The sequence below is a fragment of the Protopterus annectens genome, chromosome 10.part0, assembly GCF_019279795.1.
Source record: "Protopterus annectens isolate FY-2018-M chromosome 10.part0, PAN1.0, whole genome shotgun sequence".
NCBI lineage: Eukaryota > Metazoa > Chordata > Ceratodontiformes > Protopteridae > Protopterus > Protopterus annectens.
Genome location: NC_056744.1, coordinates 943,595,224 through 943,620,112, shown reverse-complemented (window position 1 = coordinate 943,620,112; position 24,889 = coordinate 943,595,224).

Here is a 24,889-nt window from a genome sequence, read left to right as displayed (position 1 = left end):
GACAAAGTTCGGAGATGACTGCAAACTAGGTGCCATAGTCGATACACCAGCAGACACACACATCCTACAAAAAGGCCTCACAGAAATGGACAACTGGTGCTGGAGTCACGGCCTTAAACTAAATGCCAAAAAATGTATAGTCATCCCCTTTGGGAAAAACAAAGTACCCACAAATTATCACATAGACAGCATCCCACTGAGTATGGAAAAAGTAATCAGAGACCTAGGGACCCAAGTCGACAGCGACCTCTCATTTGACACCCACGTTGCCAAAGTGGTTAGAAAAACATTCTACCTTGCACACCTCATCATGAAGGGATTCGCATCCAGATCCAAGGATGTCATTGTACCCCTATATTCCTCCCTCATCAGACCCATGATTGAGTACAATGCCCCATTTGGTATGTACCTCACCCGGCATTTGCAACAGCTGGAGAGACCACAAAAGTACCTCACCAAGAGGATCAAGGGTCTCCAACATATGTCTTATTCTGCCAGACTAAAGAAACTTCAGCTCTATTCAGTAGCATACCGCCTGCTCAGAGGTGATCTCTGCCTGACGTACAAGGCCATGTCCAATCAGGATCTGATGGACATGCTCCACCTCAAAAAATCCAAATCCATCAGGACCATGAGAGCTAAAGATTTAAACCTCGGCACAAGTATGAATAGGACATGCTGGAGGGATAGATTCATAACCCAGAGGCTTCCCATGCTTTGGAACAAGATCCCAGTTCATATTAGGCAGAGCCCCTCACTGACTCTCTTCAAGAGAAATCTTGATGAGTGGATGGGAGATCGTAAGTTTACCCCAGGGGTCACATCTGTGTCACTGCTAGACAGGGGTACAGTAAACTAATTCTATTATATAAGGGGACCTTCATTGTGTCACTACTAGACAGAGGCACAGTATTCTAAATTTATTCTGTACATTTTTGTACCATATCATGGGGTGGCAAAAGCCACATCACTATGGCTAGGCTTACAAATGCCCCAGCGCAGATAGCCTAGTACTATACTATGAAACTATAAGTATCTTGAACACTGTTATTTATTAGTACATACATGTTTTAGTAAGTTTCTTTTACCTACTTAACATAATGAATCATAATGATACTAATATTTTAAATTTACAAGTGGGTAAAGGTAGGTTTGAGTATGTTACCTACTGTTAGCCAGATGTTTAACACAAGAAAGGATAATAACTGATTGATGTCGCTGATAGTAGAAAAAAATCCCTTTATACCACAGTTAGTGGAAAGAGCTTGTACGTTGCAGTATGTATACACACACTGTTTAGTTCGCTTTAAAATTATGGTTGGAACTTGAAGTTGTTAGGTCACAGTTGTTACTTAAACTTAAACATAAATGTGACAATGTATCTTTAAGTCTGACACAATTACATGGTTGCAAAAACATCTAGCCAATAACAATGTTACTGGTATGTTCATGTGACCTGGTTAGGAGTCTATATAGAGTGTTTTCATTTAGAAATGGCTATTACATGATTTTATCTGATGAAGTTGAATAAGGTATACTCGACGAAAAGTGGATTGAAAAATTGAACGCTTAGTAATAAATTAACATCTTTTTTAACTTTTTTATGGTCTGTTATTGTGACTTGGGGACAATAGTGAGCTGCTCGGGGTTCGTGTTGTTTTTTGACCTAGTGGGTTTATTTTCTTCTCAAGTTTGTTAATGTGAAAATCTATCCAGACCTATATGAGAGAAAAAAAGATAATATAATAGAAATATAAAATAAATGAAATGAGCAAAATAAGGAGAGACTGTTTTGGACCAGGAGAGAGGAGTATGGTGGGTGGCAACAAAGCTGGAAAATGCAGTGTTTCAGATGGATGCGAAACTGTTTCGTGATTTAACCCATTACCACTGTACTCCGGCAGTAAGATCAATAAGAAAACTATAGAAGTCAACATGAAAAAGTGGGCCAAACACAAATGAGTCTTGATAAACCATGACAGTGATATCATATTCATATAGTATAATTGGGTACAGAGAAATACTTTATTTGTCAAATGACCTGGCAATGTGGTTAATTTCTGTGAGCCACTTTTCCTATGGAACATCATATGCAATGTGTTGATAACAGAGCCCTGTCAAAATTAAAGATTCTACAAAGCAGTAAAGTATGGGAGTGCAGGAGAGTACACCCCCAAACCTCATTCTGCTCTAGTAGATATATATATATATATATATATATATATATATATATATATATATATATATAGATATATAGATATATATAGATATATATACACACACACACATACATGGGTCTACGTTGATTGATCGAAATCAGAAAACTTCAAACTCATATGGTCGAGACCACATGATCAAAGTTTTGTAATGTCGAACATTAAACAAAAATGGAAAAAAAAGCAAAAACAAATTAAAACACATATATGCAGGGGGCAAGCCCCTCTGCACTGTCCACACATCCTGCTATTAAAATATACCAACCCCAAGATCGTACTACAGTGAGGAAAAGGGAATATTCCCATTCTGCTCTGTAAGGAGATGTCCATTTAAGTGTTTGAAGTTTTAAAACTTTGACCATATGGTTTTGACTATATGAAATTCAAAGTTCTAAACTTTTATCACTTAAATAAGAACCATATACATATATACTAACTCCAAGAGGGGAAGTCTCATAGATACATCCATTTTCAACTTAGTATGTGCTTCTACTAAATGCATGTAATTTCTCAGAGTTTTAGGACTCACATTATTGAGTTGTAAACCTCCATCTGGAACTCATCAATAATATTATATTAGTTTTCAAAATTCATGGAGCGTAATGAATAGTGAGAATGCTTGCCTGATTTTATCTGCTGATTATAAACATTCTTAATGTATTTAGATGAGAGAACACTATAACTTTGAAGTATTTCTGCACATTTCCTCTCATAGTCCTCCTAACCTATCTTCAACAAAAGGTGAGACATATTGTTAGGGAAAATGTGCAATAAATGATGAAACCTGAGACTAGACATTCAGAACATAATTAATAAAAAATAATTCTTATATTTGCACTGTTCAAAATATAGGTTCATAGGTTCATAGGCAGGTACTAGGCTATTAGCCCTGGGGCCTATACAAGCCCAGCCAATAAGGTACCCTGGCTTTTGCCACCCAAGAAAATTATTTTCCTGTGCCACTATCGAGCAGAGCCACAGAGGGGATCCCTGGGGTGAATTTCCTATTTCCCGTCCAATCATCAAGATTTGTCTTGAAGAGTGCTAATGAGGAGCTTTGTTTGATATAGATAGGTAGTTTATTCCAGAGTATGGGAAGTCTCTGGGACAAGAATCTATCCCTCCAGCATGTTCTGTTTATTGTGGTGACAAGGTTTAGGTCCCTAGAGTGTGTAGCTTGGAGGGATTGGGATTTCTTTAAGTGGAGCATGACCAACAGCTCTGGGTTTGACATAGCTTTGTATGTTAGGCAGAGATCACCTATGAGTAGGTGATATGCGACAGAGTAAAGATGGAGTTTTTTGAGACGGTCTGCATAGGGCATCTGTTTGAGGCTGGTAATCCTCTTTGTGAGGTATTTCTGCGGCCTTTCCAGTTGTTGTAAATGTCTTGTGAGGTACATACCAAAAGGGGCGCTGTACTCTATAATGGGTCTAATGAGTGATGAGTAGAGGGGAACAATGACCTCTTTTTTTCCTGGATGAGAAACCTTTTAATGAGGTGTGCCACATAGAAGGACTTCCTGACTACTGTGGTGATGTGATTATCAAAGGAGAGACTACTGTCCACCTGTGTCCCAAGGTCTCTTATCACACTTTCAGTGTTAAGTATACTACCGCCTTTGTTGTAGTTCATGAGTACAGAGTTTTTACTAAAGGGGATGATAATGCACTTTTTGGCATTGAGCTTGAGGCCATGGCTTTGACACCAGGCATCTGTCTTAGTGAGGCCCTTTTGTAGGATGTCCACATCGTTAGGAGTTTCGATTATGGCTCCTAGTTTGCAGTCATCTGTGAACTTCATTAGCCAAAGACCTTCTGTGTTAACCATACACCATTATACATTTATATTTCTAAATGCTGCTAGGAAAGGGAGAATATGCTTATGCCCTTCTTCCTGCAATAACAGAGAGTCAGAATATGTGACCTACCTTAATGTGTGGCAGTTAAGGCCATCCCCTTCTTTCAATTCAAAGTACTGCTCATTGTACAATGTTTTGTATGCAAAATCCTCACATTTCTGTATCAGTTCTATCCAAGAGATATTTGAATGCCTCTGTCATAACTTTTCTTGAAATTTCCAGTACATTTATACATTGACAACCTTAAGATTGTTTCATGGTGGATCTATATCTAGGCATAGTTTAGCAACTGCTTTTTTATAACTGTCTTTATCTGTCTTTCTGGAAGCCTGTGTACTCATTGTTCTTTTGACTTTGTAAGTGTCATCAGATTATTACAACTGGTATGAGACAAGAACATATAAATCAACATCTGGTAAAGATTTTCATTTCCCTTTTTACTGTTGCATTGCTCTATACTTTCTCTAGACATCAAATACATATTAATGATCCTTTAATGGCTAGTTTTGCATTACTCTACTGACTATAACAAAAGAAAATGGCTTAGTCTGAAACAACACAGTCATGGACTCTTAACACTCACCCCAAGCACAATATACATTGGTAAAATGCTTTAGAAATATCATATAAGAGTTTATTTCAGGAAAAAAAACTGTACTCCTGTCAATATTTCTCTTTCTGCCCAGCAAGGTATCAACTAAATGTCAGGTTGCAGTTTATTGTATCATGCTGTTTGTTCACAGCACATAATGACTATGATTTTGAAATAACACCTTGCTGTATTCAGTACCGTATAAATGAAGATTCATTACAGTGGAACTGAAGATTTAGCACACCATGCAATCATGCAGCTTTTTATTCAGCCTTGTTATTGGGAACTTCAATCTCCTTCTGTATTAAAATAAAACAGTTGTGGTGTTAGAATGCTTGAAATCACCAGATTCTGCAAGTGACGTGGCAGTGGGTGCTATAGGAAGGGTTGAGTGAATAGACAGAGTCTGAAAAAGGAAAAAAACAAAATGTAAAACTATGCTAAAATACAAAACACTTTCTAATGACTAAGATGTTTACAGACTATATACATAAAACTGAACATCCCTTATCAAATATGGCTGCCATCCCTGAAAAAGTCTAGTTGGATATGTTATATTACAGCATTGCCGCCAGTTTTTTCTAAATTAAAAATTATTCTCTAAATTAGGACGATTCAAAGGTAGGCAAATGCAGCATCATGACAATTCTTGTAAATAAATGCCTATAAAGTGTTTACTACTAATATGGTAGCAGATGATTATAAAATTGTTTTTCATATAAAGTATTTTTCCTTCTTGTGTGCCTCAATAGTGCTTAATATTAAAATAGTAAGAGGCAAACATATTTTTTCTCTTGCCTGGAACTGTTGCTTCTTGCTACATTTCAGACATTTATAACATTAAAGAAACAAAGCAATAAGGAAGGTCACTGATTCAAATTACAGCATCAATAAAAGTCTTAAATCCAGGTACTGACTATTGCTGTACCTGAGCTATGTAACATGGAACTACAATTCTGACATCTAGGCAAGAACACTAAGCAATTCATTCAAGCCTTACACAACATTCAAGAGTACTATAAAATGCTATGTAAGATATTACATCTAATGAAAGTCAAAGAATGACTTTAAAAGAAAAACAACATTCTTGCCAAAGTTAGACAAAAAGTGGAAAATCACTTTTCAACTATGATTATTCTGTAAAGAAACAAAGTCACAGCAAATTTTCTCATCACAGTACATTCTATGCCAATATAAAATTATATCAGGAAAGTGAAATCCTTATCTGCAAGATTAAATAGCATCAGTATAATAATCATCATCAGAACAATTAGTGTGTTATGAACATAATAACCAATATCAATACTGGAGAAAAGATCATTATGATTTTTTTCAATTTTTGGTGTGGTTATTAGATTACAGTGTGTAAAGATATCACATGGTCCATAGATAGATATGTCTCATATCAAGCAAACTGTGTGGTAAAAAGGAATGCAAATAATGCAGCAGCACTTAGCAACAAATCATCAGGGGCAAGTATTCTGTAGGTGTAAATTTCTTGAAATATGATTTTATAGCACTATTACTAATGAAGGTAGAGCTTGTCCCATTTAATAAACATACAGAAATGAATTAACATGACAACTCTTTGCAGCTACTTATTTCTTATATTAATGTAGCAGTGCAGGCATATTTGGTTTGCTTTAGATACCTCCTGTCAATCATAGCATTTAAAGTTATAATGATGTTTGTGTCAAATTTGTTTTCACGACATTCTTCAATGTATGGTATAGCTGGGATTTATAAATTTAGCATATCCCAGAATGAAAATTAGCAGAAATAATAGCAACATATGGGATGTGGGAAATTATACAATACAGATAGCTAGGTTGTGGAGCTGTCAGAATAATGTGTGATGCAGCCCATGCTAATGAGTGCATAATGACATGGCAATAAGGAACAGCATGCAAATGAGCTATGAACTGTATGCAAATGATGGCATCCAAAATGGTGGCCCAATTAAAAAATGTGCAAAATGGGCATGCTGTACAATGATTCATACCTATTTTGAACAATGACATTTATGTTGTGCATAGCATCAGTGATATTACAATTAACAACAGCAACAACAGCACAGCAGCATGTGTTAGCAGCTGCTATCACTGCCTGTTCATTGAATGTTATATGTTGCAGCCATCTGTGCTAACAGAGGGGTTACAATGTCTGACATACCATCATGTTGCAGACCAGTAAATTGTGGACTTGCTGTAATGGACCTATCTCCAACACCAAAATAAAAGGGGGTATGTGGTATGCCTATTCCTGTAGTTAATAAGGTATGTATAACCTTCACCATCTTAGCTAGAAGGAACTTTCAATGACCTACTGGGGATATGTTAGGGACATTACATAATTTCAGCTTCCAGAATCCTAAGCCATTTGCTTGACATTATGACACAGCTTGTGGAGGAGCATATTTGGTTCCCCAGAACTATAGAGGAGAGAATCAGTACCATTTGGACATTTTACAAGATAGACTATTTCCCTTATGTCTTGGGAGTCACAGACTATGCACATTTCTTTCAAGACTGAATCTGGTCAAGAGATTCTGCAATGCATCACCAAGAAAAGTTTCTTGTTCTTTAACTGCCAAGTGGTCCATAATGGCCAGGACACTATCTAATGGCTGTGCACCATTCAAGTAGTTCAGATGATTCACACATTTTGCACACATTCAAATGATATCAAAGGCTCCTTGAAGGTAACTTTCAAAATGGTCATCTGGTAGTAATTGCATAGCATGCCAGATAGACAGGTCTATGCATACAGGAACCATGCAAACAGGGAGCAGGCTACATAAAAAATGTTGTTTGTTTTTTTGGTTCAGATACTTGAGATGTCCTAGAGCCTTGATTAATGACCCACATCCTAAATCCACAGATGTTTCAAGAAATATATGCAGAAATATGAAATATATTGGAACATGTGTTTGGTCTACTCAACAGATACTTCTGATATCTAGACACTTCAGGAGGGGCATCACAATACAGTGCAGATATCTTCAGCCAGAGTTTTGTTTCTTGTGCTATGCTGCACAAGATGGCATTGCAAAAATTTACAGAACATCAGATGAATATCTTTGTGCATTCCATAACAGTCATGGCAGCAGCAAATGGGATGGGTGGAGGGTAAGGGAGGAACATGCAGTATTAGTACCACAGCTAAGCTGGAAGAATGCACAATACTGTACAGCATAGCAAACAGACAGCAGCTGGACCACAGCAATAACAGTGACAGAGGCAAAACAGAATAAAATGATGACTGCATTATCACACACAGGCTATGTGAGGAAGTGCATGAACTAGCCATGCTGTGCATCAGACATCATTATATTCACACAGGTTTAGTGACTGGGCAGGACAAAATCATTGTGACTTCATCAAGTTGTGGCAACATAATGACTGATGAGTGCAACACGTGGTTGAGGTAGAATCGTGGGAGATGACCACTATAGCCACATCATCTTGGGAAGTTGTGGTGAGGCAGGGATCACATTCTCTAATGGTGGGCTCAAGCTGCCATAACTTGACTGTTGGTGGTATCTGCTATGTTGATTTGCAGTTTCAAGGCTCAATATGGTCTGCTACAAGAGAGATGTCAAACAATATAATCATATGTGTGCACCCTTTTTGAGAATTCCATGTGCTGATCTTGATGACAGCACAGATTATTAATGCACCTAGTTATTAGCTGCAGTAAGTGCTATGCACAGCCTCTCCCCATTTATCTACCATAGTCATGCCTCAAAATATAGCCCTGGAGCCTCATACATCATGTAACATGCCCTTTCCAAATTTTCCAATGTACACAATTTGCCTACCTCCATAGCTACACATAGATGGTACAGTGCCATGCTCATTTCATGGATTCTTACTTACACATACACCATGCCATCTGCCTCATCATCACTGAGATCAATGACATGATGTGTTGCTGTAGCTGAGACAGAACTTCTTCCTTAACACTTTCTGAAGCTATGAGTCTAAAGAATTATTAATAAAATTCCTCTGTTTCACACATGTATGGTTCTTAGCACTGTTGTGCAAATTGTCACTGGTATTTTATATTGTACTAAAAGAGCCCATTATTGTGGTGTGTAATAAAGCCAGTTAGCAGCATTGTCTGTACATCAGTGTCTGTGTGGTTCATGTTATCCAATGATGTGAATGCTGGCTGTGCATATCATTGTTACAACTAAAAACGCAGCCACTATACCATGTGTATGACCTTAAATGCAGTGGTGCATCTCCATGGTCATACTTTAGCATCATGGTGTGGTACTACAGCCAATTATTAACACAGCATGTTAGGGCTTATGTTGTTCAACATGCAATTCATAAACATGCATCCTTGCTATGGGTACCTCAAGCATTAGAGAATACTGGATTCCAGAATGGTGTGTCAGGCAGAGAGAGACTTTCTGGTTCTTCTTCTCCAGGAACATTAAGGAGTGCGGCTGGATTCATGTGATGACGTACTGGTGGAAGTGGTTGCATGACACTTGTTTGCTAGAATGATGAGTGATGCCATTGGCAATGCCAGCATAGTTGCAGTGAAGTGAAGGGGTGCCATCCCCATCTGCTTCACCAGTCAGAGGCTCATAGGAAACAGACACTGACATATATTATAAGCACTTTACAGTACTATTGTATTCTACTCTTTTATCTATTATATGTGTATACTTAGGAACAGATGCATTGTTTAACACTGCCAAAGAAATAACAGATGCATACAATCATGTGGCATAGAAAGTAGAAGCATGTCTTCCAGTAGCGGCCTGTGTATGATGCTGTACAACAGCAACTATGTTTGTAGCATATGTGTGTAATTATTTTTCTCATTGACTCACCTTTCTGTAGTTCTAGTTGTGGAAGAGGAGACAATGGTGTTACAGTCACCTTGGATTGTGCCAGCCAATGTTTCTTGTGCTGGTTCCGCAGAGGTCAACACTATCTGGTGACCTGGAGTGGTCACTAGTGCCCTCTGCGTCTCCTTTTCAGGGTGTGGGGTGAAATCTCTGATGGTTGTAGTCAAGGGGAAGCTTCCTCTGGTCTCCCACTTTCAGTTGAAGAGGTTGGTGGCTACCAAGTTGTATTAGCAAATGCATGCCTACCTTCTGGCATTGCTAGTAGAGTAATGCAACAAGTATTTCCTGTCTATTGGGCCACAAAGAAAGCAACCAGCCCATAACATCATTAACTGCTGTGAATAAAGCCTAGACATGTAGCCTTCTGGGTCAAACTGGCATCAAACCATGTGAGTAACTCACCCTTTCTCCATCCTGGTCTTATCCATCCTTTATGTGCCAGTCCATAACCATGATCATTGTCTAAACTACCATCACCTCTTGTATGTCTGAAACTAACCACTGCCCTCTCCACCATTTATGTATACATGGTCCCTGTCCATCTGTTATATCTCTGTCTGTTTGTCTCAGTTACCTGCCTATCTCCCTCTATCCCATCCACTGCCATCCTTCACTACCATTCACTCTACCCTTGTGTTGTAAAAAAAAAAAAAAAAAAAAAAAAAAAAAACTTCAGCTGATTACACAGGAAGCCTTTACATCAATTGAGACTACCTCCTTATATTTACATCCAAAACTGATGCTACAGTAAAAATAAGTAGAAGAGGTTTCCCCTGAATAACATATACATTTAATTAGTTATGTAGACAAAGTTAGTAGGTATTATATTTGATCACATTTTGCAATAAGTTTTGTAATTTTTTTCCCAAAGGAGTTTACAGAATATGTTACAACTCTTCTGCTCTTATTTCTACTTTTTTAACCTTTCTTTGTTAGAGCTTTTAACTTGCTGCCTCTTCATTTATACCCCTATTTTGTTTGGATCCTAATATATACTCCTTCTATTTGTTTAGGCAAGTAGTGCTATTGTAAACAGTTATTTCCTTTCTTTTGTTATTATGGTTATGAATGATTTGATTAAGATGTTCCATTTGCCTCTCATTGTTCCATTACTAGCATTTGCCTCCTTGCGTTTATTTTTGTTGGTTGTCATTATCTACAAAATCTTAATAAAGATTTCTGAAGGAAAAAACTTATTAGGTATTATAACAGAAGATAACCTTAAATTTGATCTTCATATCCAGAACAATATTAAAAAGACACATCAGAAACTTAATAGTGTTTTATAGTAATAAACACTTTTTAAATCAATCCACCAAAATTACTTTTATGACCACCTTCCTTTTACTTTAACTTTTATATTGTCCCTTGATCCTTACTAACATACAAACTCCATTAAAAATAAAACTTGAAACATGCTGCAACAAAACTGCTAATTTTGCTATTAGTGAACCACGTTATACCCACAACTCTACCACTCTTCAGTCTCTTTATGACTTGAACTTCCATAACAGCTAACCTACTCTCAGCTGGTAACTCACAATATCATTCATAAACCAAAACCCGGCCTAGTCTTCAGCTGCATCCTGCATACATCCTCTCCAAGAAGTCTCTCTGATCTGAAGACATGCAACTCTTGTCACTTCATACACCCAATAAATCTTCTGGTCAAAGCCTTTACTCCTACTATGTAGCAAAAATCTGGAATTCCTTATCACTGTCCCTGAGATCAAACCCTAACCTGCCTACTTTAAAAACTCACTAAACAAATTCCTATCCAAATCTTGGCTTTGCTTCTGCATTAATTCATGTTCAACTCCTTTGCACTAATACATCTACCTTTAGCTTATTAAAAGTTAATCCTTTTACCTTTCTACCCCTTGCTTATATCCTCCTTTTGTTCATATCTTCCTGCTTACTTCTCTAGAATGCTATTTCCAGTCCTCTGCAAACATCTATCATTCTACCCCTTGTCACATCACTCTCCTACAAATCTTTCTCCCCCAGTTTTTCCATTGCCTGTCAGATTCATCTTATCTAGCCTTTCTTATTTACACCTCATAATATTTCTTGGCACTACAAAACTGATGACTTTATTGTATCCAGTTACCACATGAATGTCATACTGTATTCTTTATTTCTAATTTCTCTAGTATGTATAATTCTGTTGTGTGTGTGTGTGTGTGTGTGTGTGTGTGTGTGTGTGTGTGTGTGTGTGTCTGTGTGTGTGCGTGTGTGTGTGTGTGTGTGTGTGTGTGTGTGTGTGTGTGTGTGTTTGTGTGTGCGTGCGTGCGTGTGTGTGTGTGTGTGTGTGTGTGTGTGTGTGCTTATATGCCAATCCCAGAAAAAGATTGACAAACCAAATGTGAATGTGCTACTAAGCATGCATCAAGAAAGAATACCCCATGCTAATTATTTATATTAACTCCAACACAACACAATCTCTAGAGAAAGGAAATATTACCGAACCCTAAGGATTGCTGATCTTGCACACCTGTCAAGCATTTGTTTAAGTGAATAAATGCAGTAAATTGCACAGATGTTGACCAACAATAATTTAGATCAAATGCAAGACTCCCATCATATATATATATATATATACATATATATATATATATATATATATATATATTTTTTTTTTTTTTTTTGGTGGGTATACAGCTCCATTTTTTGCTTTACATAGGTAAAATGAAGTACAGGAAGAAGAGCAAAGTAAGTAAGAGTATATAAGAGGTTAAGAAACTGTGCAGAGCAAGAGATATATAGACAAACAGGTGCAGATATGCACATACTAGGATGGAGAGACAGGGGGTAGGCAGAGACAAACAACAGAAGAAAAGCAATTGGTCATTGGGCAGACTGGACAACACACGGGGTATGGGTCATGGCACAAGAGGAAGAAGTACACCTGGCTGTGCAAAGAGTGGGACAGGAGCAGCAGTTTGCCATCTGCCACTCCAGCCCAGAAGGACATTACTATGATCATCAGGCTGGTTGATAGTATGGGCCGCACCCCCCCTGCTAGCTTAATGGTCAGGGCCAGCCAAGTGACAAATTTGCTATTTGCTCCATTACGCTTTCCTTATGGACCATATGTCTACTCACTCTCTCTCCACTACTGTCTCCACCTCCTGCTCTAGCTCTGGCTGCTCATCTTAGGTAACGGTGGTTGGCTATTTGGCCATGAGCTGTAAGAATCCCACTCTGGTGAGGTACTTCCAGCCTCATTATCCTCATGTTTTTCAACAACAACCTCAGAAGGGTGAGCTGCAATTGAGATGACTTCTGAGAATATTCTTTATCCAGGTGTGTACTGAGAAGAGACAATGGGAAGACTACCATAAGAGGACATCACCTGAAAATGAACTGAATATATTTAAAACACATGAAAGCACCTGTTTGTAGACTCAACCATAGTTTGCCATTAATATCTCCTGCATCCTACAGTAGGTGACATAAATAGTTTCTCAATGTGATAATTCTGAAAGATAACAGCTCAAGACAGAGAACCCTGACAGGTGTAAGGTAAGATGTCTGAACAACAGATACAAGTCTTTGTCTGTATTTATGTCCCATTAACTGTGTGACAAGCAACAGGATGGAATATGTTTCCTGTGCATATGTTAACATAGTTACAGGGAAATGTGGCCCTGTTACACATAATGACATACCTGGTACTGACTGGTACCCTGAAATGGTGTATCACAACCCTGCATAAAAGCAGGTCAGTGCAGAAAACCACAGTAAATGCAGCTGCCATTATTTCCAATGCTAAGTCTGGCATATTTGAGAAGTTACATTGAATATCTGTCTGTGTAATCACCAAAAAAACTGTCATTATTGAGGCATATCCTAATAGTTTTTTTTCTCATGTTCTGACAAGGGTTTAATATTTTCTTAACTATCTAGCTTATTGTTTCAACACAACTTTATATATTTACTTTACCAGAGTTTTTGAATAATGAACCACTATTACTACAACACTGTTTCCTGTATCAATATATATACCTGTACTTTCAATTCGACAATTTATATAAAGCCTCATTATGTCACTACTAATGTTTACATGCTCTGTATGCATGTCTTAAGACTCACTGTTATTTGATCTTTGTATTGCATCATGTGTCTGCTTTTAAGCTTTTCTCCCTGGGCCTCTGATAAAAAGAAGAAATATTTAATTAGCTAGTCTGACAAACCTAGTAAACAAATACCAATAAATAATAAATCCAAATATACCACAGGACCGAATGGAAATACCAAAGTAAAAACACCAAAACAAATTCCACCAGAAGATAGAAAACCAACATGACTTTAGCATACAAAATATTTAATCTCCGCTTTCGTAAAAACTTCCTCAGAATAATGGTATCACTGAACTACAACAGTTAAATACAAAATGTTAAAACAATTAAACAATTAATTAAATAGTTAATCTATTAAAACATCAATTTAAAAATCACTTTAAAGGACAAGGGAATTTAACCCTTTAAATCCCTGTTTGTCAAATAAAATTTGATGTTTATGCGTTCATTTAAACCAGGTACATTGTCTGTCCCCAACTTTATCTGCCAGTACACCTCTCTTGTTTCAGCCTGATTTTTATAGTCACCCTCTCTCTTATCTCCACATACTTGCTCAAGAATTGTAAAACAAAACTTTTTAAAATTATTGCAAACTATAGAATGTTTGTATAAAGCATTGTTATCGTCCTTACACTTGATAGCCCTAAGGTGTTCCTGAATCCTGTCCTTTAACTTTCTAGTAATTATTTTTTTAATTGTTTTAACATTTTGTATTTAACTGTTGTGGTTCAGTGGTACCATTATTCTGAGGAAGTTTTTACGAAAGCGGAGATTAAATATTTTGTACTCTAAAGTCGTGTTGGTTTTCTGTCTCCTGGAGGAATTTCTTTTGGTGTAAATACCAATAAATAAATACATAAATAATAAATATATGGAGAGCAGTATTAGAAGTAGAGCAGAACTTTATGGAACCATAGGCAGCTCTGAGTAGGAGCGAAGTTCTTGTGCGATAAGCTGCATACCTCTTATCTTCCAAAGATTAAAATCATACCACTGTCCTTTAAAAATCATAGAGGGATAGAAAAAAGGAACACTTTCTTATTTTTTACAAGAGAAGTTCTTTATATGCTAGATCCTATAGAGTCAGTGTAGTGAATCTTTCTATAGGCTTAGTTTATGTGTAAAGTATGTTCTCATCCTGCACATGCACAATTTCTGTTTTTTTGGGATTTTTTGCAGTCTTCACTTGAAGAGCTGAGGGGGCGGAGCACTAATTCACGGTACCAGCACAGAACCGTGGTTCTCCATTTAGGAAAAGAATTGAGGAGGACCTCATCACTCCGTCTTTCTGTTTTTGTGTTCTAGTACACTTAATGTATTGAAGCAGCTGAATGGTATGAAGGGCAATGAGTATGGAGAAGTGAAAATGTTAGTGTGGACATGTCACTTCTAATATGCTTTAATAACAAGATGAATTCCTGAATGTACTTCAGTATGTATCTCTTGATTTGCTGCCTGTCTAATATAAGCAATTGCTGGAAAAGTAAGAAATATAAAAAGATTTGTTCTGTGTAGAAATTTCTTTTATGGAATTCAGAACTCATGGCTAATATGGAAAATCAGAAACACATAGGAGATCTTAGTTAGCAAAATTAATGCTGTAGTGTTCAGTTTTAATTTGTCAGTGGTTGTTCTGTAATTCTTGCAATAATGTTGCTTTTAATGAAAAAAAAATACAAAAAAATCTAGTATTCTGTAGTTTTAAGAAAAAAGGACCTTGATTTCTTAGTCTCCCACTTATGCATTTCTATTTGCAATAAAGGAGATTATTATTCTCTGCTGAACTGTGTTGTGTAAAAGTTATTGGATACCTTTTGAACTTTAGTGCCAACTACTGAGATTTCTGAGCCATTTTGTGTGCTGTTGTGTTATAAATTGTCACTGGGTCCGAAAGAGTCATAGGTTTTCTGTCAGGTAATTTTCTGCTGTATCAATACATAATTTTCAAATCTCAGCAGTCTAAAGTCTGTATAGGTAAGCTTTACTAAAACTTTTGTTCACTAGTTCTGATTGAATGGGAGTGGTTAAATTGTATGTATGTGTAAAAGTGGATAAATGTGTAATTACTCATACTAACAGCACTAAGCTATTTAATTGTGTAGTAGTGCAGTATAATCAGTTTATACAGGGACGGTATCCTTGTCACAAGAACTGAGGTTCCCTGTCAGAAGGATGGAATATCCTTCTCAGGAGTGAAACCAGGATCTAATGAAATATGAAGAAAAGGAACAGAGAGGACTCATTCAATGGGAATGTGAGCGCCATTAATTATAGTTGCATACCTAACCATTTTGTATGAAAGTGGGATTTTATAATGGGTGCCAATACAACTTGTTTAAAAGACCTGGAGTATGGGACAAATGCACCCCTTGGAAGAAGCTCCAAATCCTTTAGCAGCTAGAGACAGTGAGGTTGAACCTAAAAGAGTAGTATGACTATGGACTGCAGAGGATTTTCAAACCATTGTAGATTCTCTTCCTGTCTTTCAAACACATTAAACCAAACATGCCAAAAATTAGAAGGACATGTACAATTGCATAATCCTACTATCAAAGACCTAAAGACAGTATTAAAAACCTTCACACCATCTGGTAATTTTAGAAAAAATATTTGGATAAATCTAAAATAGGTGACAACATTCCAAAGCATACAGATGATGGATTTCTAGCTGCTAGAAATAATCTCATAAAAGCCACTATTACAGCATGCCTACCTACTCCTAATTGGGCAAGAATAAAAGCTACTGTGCAGAAAGAGAATTAATCTATTGATCCACATTTGCAGTTCATGATAGATGCATTTGAAGCCTTTTCTAGACATTCACAGCCTAAGGAAGGTGTGAAAGCCAGTGAGTTGATAGCAGCCTTTGCAGAGAGCTTATTACCAACTATACAAGAACAGATTTTGCATTGCCAAGTCTAGGTGTATATATATATATATATATATATATATATATATATATACATATATATATATATATATATATATATATATATATATATATATATATATATATCAAATTGTAAATTAGGCACACAATGTATCAGATGATACATGTAGGTTAGAAAAAGAATAAAATAAAAATTAGCAGATATTCAATGCCAGCAGTTCAATGCCAACTCTCAAGGTTAGGGAATGGGAAGAAGAAACCATGGGCAAAGAAACCCAAAGGACACTATCAGGAAAACTGTTATCCCCTAATTCACCACAATAACCAAAAGGTGCACCACTTTTAAATGTGTATTTTAATTGTGGTCCAAATAGCCATTGCCAAAATGAATGCCTATTATCTGGACAGCAATCAAGTTCACCACATGTTCAACTACTACAACAACCTGAAAGAAATCTCCCTGTATGAAACATTGGTTCACAGCCACCAGTCTGGCAACAAACCTGTTAGGACATCCATGAACAGGATCCACAATTATTTCTCTTGGTACTGATTGATCAAGATGGTCCTTTTGTTAATGTTACAAGTCAAAATACATCTATCCCATCTTGTCGATAACAGGAGTAACTAGATCTATGATTACTTGGGAAACACAGACCACCTTCTACTTTCTAAACACATAATTGCTGGGTGTGTGTATGTCCAGAATTCCTTTAGACTACTCAGAAACTAAACTTGTTCATATACAAATTCTTCTGTCACTAAAAGATCAGCATGCTTTTATTGTAGGAAATTTGGGCCCTTTAAATCTGTTAGGTTGTTATGTAAGCTTAGATGTACTGTTTATTGTACACTCGATAGTGTATTTTAGATGTCCATAATGAATCTTTAGGATTATATTCAAATACTATTTGTAGAGATAAAGATGTCCTTTGTCTATTATAACATCACAGTAAAATAAAGAAAATGCTGTTATGGAGGAATTAAATGTTATATTTCTGCAGCTCTGAACTACCCATGAGAATGAGGTAGAACTCATAAAGGATGCAGAACGTGTTGCTACAACATTAAAGCCCTGTGAGTGCCTCCTTATCGTAGGTCAGTATCCTTTGTCAGTAAAGTCTGAGAAAGGAATTGATCCTATTATTTCTGACTTGTTAAAATAAGGTATTATTGTCCTAACTCATAGTCGTTGTAATAATCTCTTTTTATCAGTTAAGAAACTGAGGCAAAATTATATATAGTTTTGCACAAAAAATTATGTGCAGTGAAGGCTGTAATGGTACCAATATTTCCAGCTGTTACTAATCCTGCAACAATACTGACTTCTATTCCTTCAGATGCCACCACCTTCATAGTGATAAATATTTTATCTGCCTTCTTTTCTATCCCTGTACACTGTGATAGCCAGTACCTGTTTGTATTTACTAATAGAGGACATCAGTATACTTCAGCTAGATTACTACAAGGATATGTGGAAGCTCCCACCCTTTTCTCTAGAGAAATCAAGTAACAGTTAGATAAGATTAAGCTTCTTTGTAGGTCTACTTTGATTCAGTACACAGATTATTTACTTTTAGTTTCAAGAACTTCACATAACGGTAAACAAAACATTACTTTTCTTTTGAATTAGTTAGCAGAATTGGGATTTAAAGTTAATGAAGACAAATTGCTGTTATGGAAATTGCAGGTTCAATACTTTGGGCATCTTATTTCAGAGCACACAAGACAGATTTTGCCTTTGCGTATTGTTGCTATCCACACTGTTCCACTGCATACTATATTAAAACAGCTGTGATCTTTTCTGGGATTAACTGGTTACTGTCAGCAATGGATTTATAACTATGCAGAACTAGTGAAACCTCTGTCAGAATTTTTGAAGAAAGACAACCCTGAACATTTTACTCTGGCAAGTTTATCAAATGAAAACATTACTTTTAAATCCTCCTACACTTGCATTGCCAGGTTATTTTCAAATATTTTTCTTCTGATTTGTAGTGTAAGAAATAAAATAACATTATAATTATTAGTAGTACATAGAAGTGATGATTCTACACCTGTTGCTTATTTTAGTAGGAATTTTGATCCTGTAGCTGCAACTCTCCCATAATGCCTTAGGATGGTGACAGTGATAAAATGCATAGTACGCATGAGAGCTCCAGTCACTCTCAGGCACGAGACTTAAACAGCAGTTTCACATTCTGTAGAAACTTTGTTATTGAAAACGAAAACACAATGTTTATCTGTATGCCTTTACATAATAATCCTTCTTTACAGATTATTCAATGTCCACCAGTTAATCCCGCTTCTTTAAACGCTACAATGGATGAAGAACCCCAAGATTGTGTAGGTGTTACTAACACTGTGCTTTCTCTTAGATTTGAAAGACATTCCTTTTCAGAATCCAGATTTAATTCTTTTTATGAATGGTTCCTATGTTCAAAGAGATGAGAGTGAACTTAATAGCAGCTTTTTCAGTTACACACAAGCCAGGCTTTTATTAACTGGACAGTTAAATGGAAATGTGTCTGCTCAAGTAGCTCAACTTGTAGTTATAAGTGAAGCTTGTAAGACTTGCAAAGATCAGTCAGTAACAATTTTTACAGATTCTCATTATGCTTATGAACCAACCTATGAACCTATGAATAGTTCATGATTCTGATACACTTTGGAAATAAAGTGGTTATTTAACATTAGTAGGGACATTAATTAAATATGCTGTTTTTTAACTAATTGTTATATACTTTATTATTACCAAGGGAAATCACTGTAGTGAAATGTGCCACATATAAGACTGATGATTCCTTTGTGACAAAGGGTAATACTTTTGCAGGTATGTTGGTAGGACAGGCTGTATTATCTTATCCTGTTCACACTGCATTTTTGCTGCAGTTGAATGAAAATAATCTTTCCATGACCAGACAGAAGACTCTGAGAGAAGGAGATGGATGAATGATGGCTGCAGTCACTCTACAGACCTTTTATGACATCATTCAGACAGTAGACTAGTAGCCCTTTAAAATGTCTTAAATCAGTTGGTAAAAACCTACCACCTGCCTTTCCATTTGGGCAAAAATGCATTAATAACATTTCCACTAATTGATATGCACCTCATCTCTCAGCTGTTGCTCAACATTTTGTAAATACTTGTGTAGTATGTTTATAACATAATATGTCTAAATCAGTTCTTGCACCTGTTTAATCATTGAAACAGCCTTGGGGACCATTCTGTTCTTTGCAGTGGGACTTTAATGATCTCTCCCAAGTGCAGAAATTTATATACACACTAATTGTAGTTGACATTTTTTCTGGATAGGTAGAAGCATATCCATGCGTAAAGAATGATGCGTACATGGTAGCAAAAAAGTTTCTAACTCAATTAATTCCTAGCTGTGGTATTTCCTGTTGCATGCAGCCTGATCAGGACTCTCATTTTACTGTTCAGGTAATGCAGCAACTTTGTAAGATTTTGAATGTTAAATTGCAATTCTGTTCTCTATGGACTGCAGACTTCCAGGATAGTAGAGACAGACAATCAAACATTAAAAGTAAGGTTAGCGAAAGTTTTTGAGAAAACTGGTCTTAAGTTGCCAGAAGCATTGCTTTTGGTTTTATTTAGTATTAGAAGAGCAGTTAATACTACTAGAAAATTGTTCCTTGTGAAATCCTCATGGGCAGACCTATGAAAATGACTGCTATACCTCTACCTAAAAACATATAATTGCAAGATATTGATGAAACCATGCTTTCATATTGCAAATCTCTGTGTTCTATTTTGCAGAAATAAAATTGTCTCATTCTGCATGCAGCCAAACGACCCACAGAGAAGGACCATTTTAAAGGGTGAGAAGTACTGAGAAGGGAAAATAATAGGTGTACATTTTATTTGTAATACAATTTCATACCCAGAATGAAATCTTAAATGTTCTTCAGTATGTATCTGTTGTTTTGCGTCTTGTTTAATATTAGTAAGTGCTGTAGGAAGCTCTATCGTGGAATTTGGAACTCCTGTCTAATACGGAATGTTAGCAAACTTAATGTTGTAGTATTCATTTCGAACTGGTCAGTGGCTCTTCTATGATTGTTACAATAATGTTGCTTTTAATGAAAAAGGTATACAGAATGATGATTTCTGTAGTTCAAAGAGATAGGACCTTGATTTCCTACCCTCCCATGCACGTCTTTCTTAGCAATAGATGAGATTACTATTCTCTGCTGAACTGTGTTGTTTGAAAGTTATTTGCTATCTTAACAGTTTGGTGCTGTACACTCATAGAGTTCTGAGGTGATTGTGTGCTGCTGTGCTAGAAATTGCCACTGGGCCCAAAAGAGAGAATGTTTTCTGTCAGGCAAATGTCTGATGTACCAATGCACAATTTTAGAATCTCAGCAGAGTTTAAAGTCTCTACAGGTAAACTTTATTAACTAGTCCTGATTGAATGTGAGATGATAAACTGTATGCATCTGGAAAATTGGATGTCTGTGTGATCACCCATATTAATATCTTTAGGTATAAGTGTGCACTAGTGGAGGGTCTATTCAATATATATACAAGGATAGAGTATCCTTGTTACAAGGAATAAGTTTCCTTGTCAGAGGGACAGAGTATCCTTCTCAGGAGTAAGAGTGGATTCTAATCAGATATAAAGACAAGGAACAGAGGATTCCTTCATCGAGAATGTAAGTGATGCTAAATGAAGTTTGGCAACAAACTAAGTTGTCCCAGGACATCTTCATGGGGGGGTTAGGTTAATATTAAGGGGATTTAAGTGTGTTGGGGAGGTGAAGGGGTTAAGTGGAGGCAGGAGTGGTTCGGAGGAAATGAGATATAAAGGGGAGGGGCTTAAGAGGTTTAGTCTAGTGTAGTTGGGTTAAGCAATCACATTTTGGCGTGGTGTCGTCCATTTTGTGGTGTTCTGTTTCGTCAGTCAAGATGGCACGGCAGGTTTCTGGGGCTGTGAGGTGCCCGCGAGTGATTGCTGTTGGTCACGCATGGCATGTGGCATGACTGCGGATGTGGATAGGCCCAGTTCCTTTGCTTTGCTTGGGGGGTTGGGGGTATACATTTACTGCAGTTTTCCGTACTGATGGATTCTGTGACAAGGCTAAAATGGGGCAACAATGGGCCATTTCACTTGCATGATTAAAAAATACATACTAATGAAAATTTATCATTGATTAGTAATAGTAATCATATGTTTTGGTGGCAGTAAAAAGACACAGACCTTAGCTGAGTCATTGGCTTTGGATAGACTGTTACTTAGGACTTACTAAGATGATCAGAACTGCCTACATTCGGTAAAAATGTAACAACAAATAAAGCTGAAGCTAAGTTGACAACTCATTTTTGGCTGCATGGCTGAGGCGATGGCTATATTCTTAAGCGTTGATGAGTGCACTACCGAATGTATCCATTGTTGCTTGTCAGTTGCTTCTTGTTTTGTGGTCGTTAGTGGTGGCATGGAGGTATGTGGGGATGGAATGTTTCCCCAAGGTGGGTGTGAGTGCTTTGAAGGCTGCGGTAGTGCAAGGGGGGGGGGTCTGCAAGCTGCGGAATGATGGGCAGGAGCAACGGTACAAATGAGAAACCCTTGAGATTGTTGCGGTTTGTATTAATTAATTTTAACTATCCTATGACCTTCCTAGCTGAAGCTGTTAGTAAGCAGTTAGTATGTGTTACTCATTTTCCTGTTTGTTCCACAATTCAAATGCTAGTGTTCCTCATTTTGGAAATGGAAGGTTGAGAGCTGGGCACTAGGCGGTGAAGTACATCTGAGTTTTGGACTTCAAATTTTTCAGAGAGAGTATGTTAAAGCAAATCCTGTTGTGTTGGCAATTTATAAGCCATAAGGGTAGTGCTTGGTACATTTGGTGGAAAGGGAGGTTCCATTGTGGATGTGGTTTTAGGCAGGGTCATTGTCATTTGGGCGAAGCACTTTTCTTTCCATAGTATTTGCTTTCCTAGACCCCTGTCTAGCAGGGCGACTGACGTGATCCCCAGGGTGAATTTCCTCTCTCCCATCCAATCATCAAGGTTGTGCTGGATACCATACTATCCTGAATTTGAAGTACAGCTGCGGTTTTGTTAGCTCTTTGTTGTAGAAAATATACAACATAAGGGCAGGAACCAATGTTTCTTGTATGTAAAATACTGCTTCCATATTATGTTGATTAGTGTGCCTCATTTGGGGATGGAAGGTTAAAAGCTAGGCAGATGGCTTTACAATATAAGTTAGCTTGGCTTATACAGGGCTCTAACTGATGTGGTCTGGAATTGCAAGGTTACCTGGGTTGTGGATATTGATAGGTCCTTTCATGTGTGGAGTTTAGTTTTAACATACTTGACTGGTAGTTAAATTTACCTGGGGTATTTGATATGGTCATTGGACGCATAGTTTCAGATATGGCTCCTTTGTCATAGATGGGAGTGGAGGTGGTATATTTCTTCCTGGGTTAGCAGGATATGTTGTCCTTGAAGATGCCTTGGACTGTGTGACGTATTTTGGATGTTTTACATGTCTTTTTCTTTCTTGCAGATGGGGTCTTGGAAAACTGCGGCTATAATTTGGAATAGGTGGGTATAAGATGGAGCCTGCTCGTTACTATTAGAGGGTTTAATTTTGTCCTTTGCTTTGTAGATGGTGGTGTGCCAAGTACCAGTTGTGGCGATATAGTGAATTCGCAGATGATGGAAGCAGTGGCGAGTGAGGAGGTTACACAAGGGGAACACAAGTGGACAACAGTTGCTGATGGATGTAAGTGGAATTCAAAGTTCTTGAGTTTGGGTAGAGGATTTTACTCTGCTAGTTAGAGAAGGACAGACATATTGAGTTTTTATATCAGGGTTAACGGGTTGTACAATTTGTTCTATTAATCGTTAGTATGTTAGATTAACATTGAAAGTTGTTCCTGTTTTGGGCATTTGCATTCAATAGTAAAAGGGACCACGGTCATTGGCCATAGGTAAGAGTTATGATGGGGTGGCAGGGGTCCTGGTCAGTGCCTCCATGTCAAGTAATTATGGTATGTGTGCACATAGAATTTATCATTGTTTCTTTCTTTGCAGATTGCTGGAGTATAGAAAGCATCATGTGCTGGCTTGAAAAGGGGATTTGAAAGGTGATGTTTTTGATAGGATGGACCTTCTTCCCACTTGAATGGGGCACAAGGAGGGTCTGAGTAAACATCTTAGTAAGGCATGTTTTAGCTCTGTGTTTAATTACTGGGAGCTGATTATTGCATTGGTATAAGAGGCAAGTAAGGAAGAGTTAAGTAAGGGGGCCAAAGGGGGAAAACTGTCAGGGATGGTTTATGGGGAGTGTGGGGATCCCGCGGGATGCATAGGGTCACAATGTTGATAGGAGCACAGGAACTTATTAGGATACAGCTCTATGGCTCCTGAAAGCCAGTGAAGTTCAATCCTTGCTTTCTTTGAACCTTGGGTGGTTGTATTCATTCATCCAGTTGTTCGAACCGTATGTGGGGAGAAGGGCCAAGGAGGTGTTTGACATGATGCTGGAGTTTATTCTTAATGGGGGGCATCTTTGGGTGACAAATTTGTCTCTTGAGTAGGTAGTATTAATGTTACATACCAGGTTAAGGTTTTACAGAATTGCACAAGGAGCATTTCACTTGGAGTTTGGGTGAATTTTGTAGATAGGGTTTAGGAAGCATGGTAGGTAGGTGGCTGTTTTGGGGTAGTTTTAGAAACTGGGTGCGTTGTTACAGGGGAGTTAGAAGGTATAAAGAAGCCTGGTTGCAGGATAAGGCAGCTGTAGGATACTAGTGGTATAGGTAACATAAGGAAAGAGCTTTTTAGGGGAAAGACTAGGGACAAATATGGGTGAAGTATGGTTTGGAAATTAGTGAATTGGGGATTTTTATGGCTTGGCACGTAGAGTATTTCATTGTTGAGCATAGGTGAGTTTTCAGGAACTAGGTCAAAGGGTGCTGGATTTCTGCCATCTAAGGTTAGGACATTAAAGTTTGGGAGTTAGACTATTCCCTACTGTAATGGAGTTGTTGCACATATAGAACTGGGTAGTGGGGGGCTAAGGTGATATGCTACGGTTAGCACTTGGGTGTGAGACTTGCTACTAGTTGTTTGACTGGGTGCCGTCTTGAGTTCACGAGGTTATAGTTTGTGGTTTTGATGTAGTTATAGGTTGTCAATACATTCAGGTTGAGCCATGATTTCAGCATTGAAGGCAGCAGGCTAAAAGGGTATGTATTCTTTTGGTGTGGATGTTCCGGTGTTACAACAGGGTCACGGTAATCCTACTTTATTTAGTTTCATTAGGGTGTGTTTCAGTAATGGCATGGCAAAGGGGTTTATGATGGAATTTTAAGGTACTTTACCGATAATGGGTACACCAAATGAT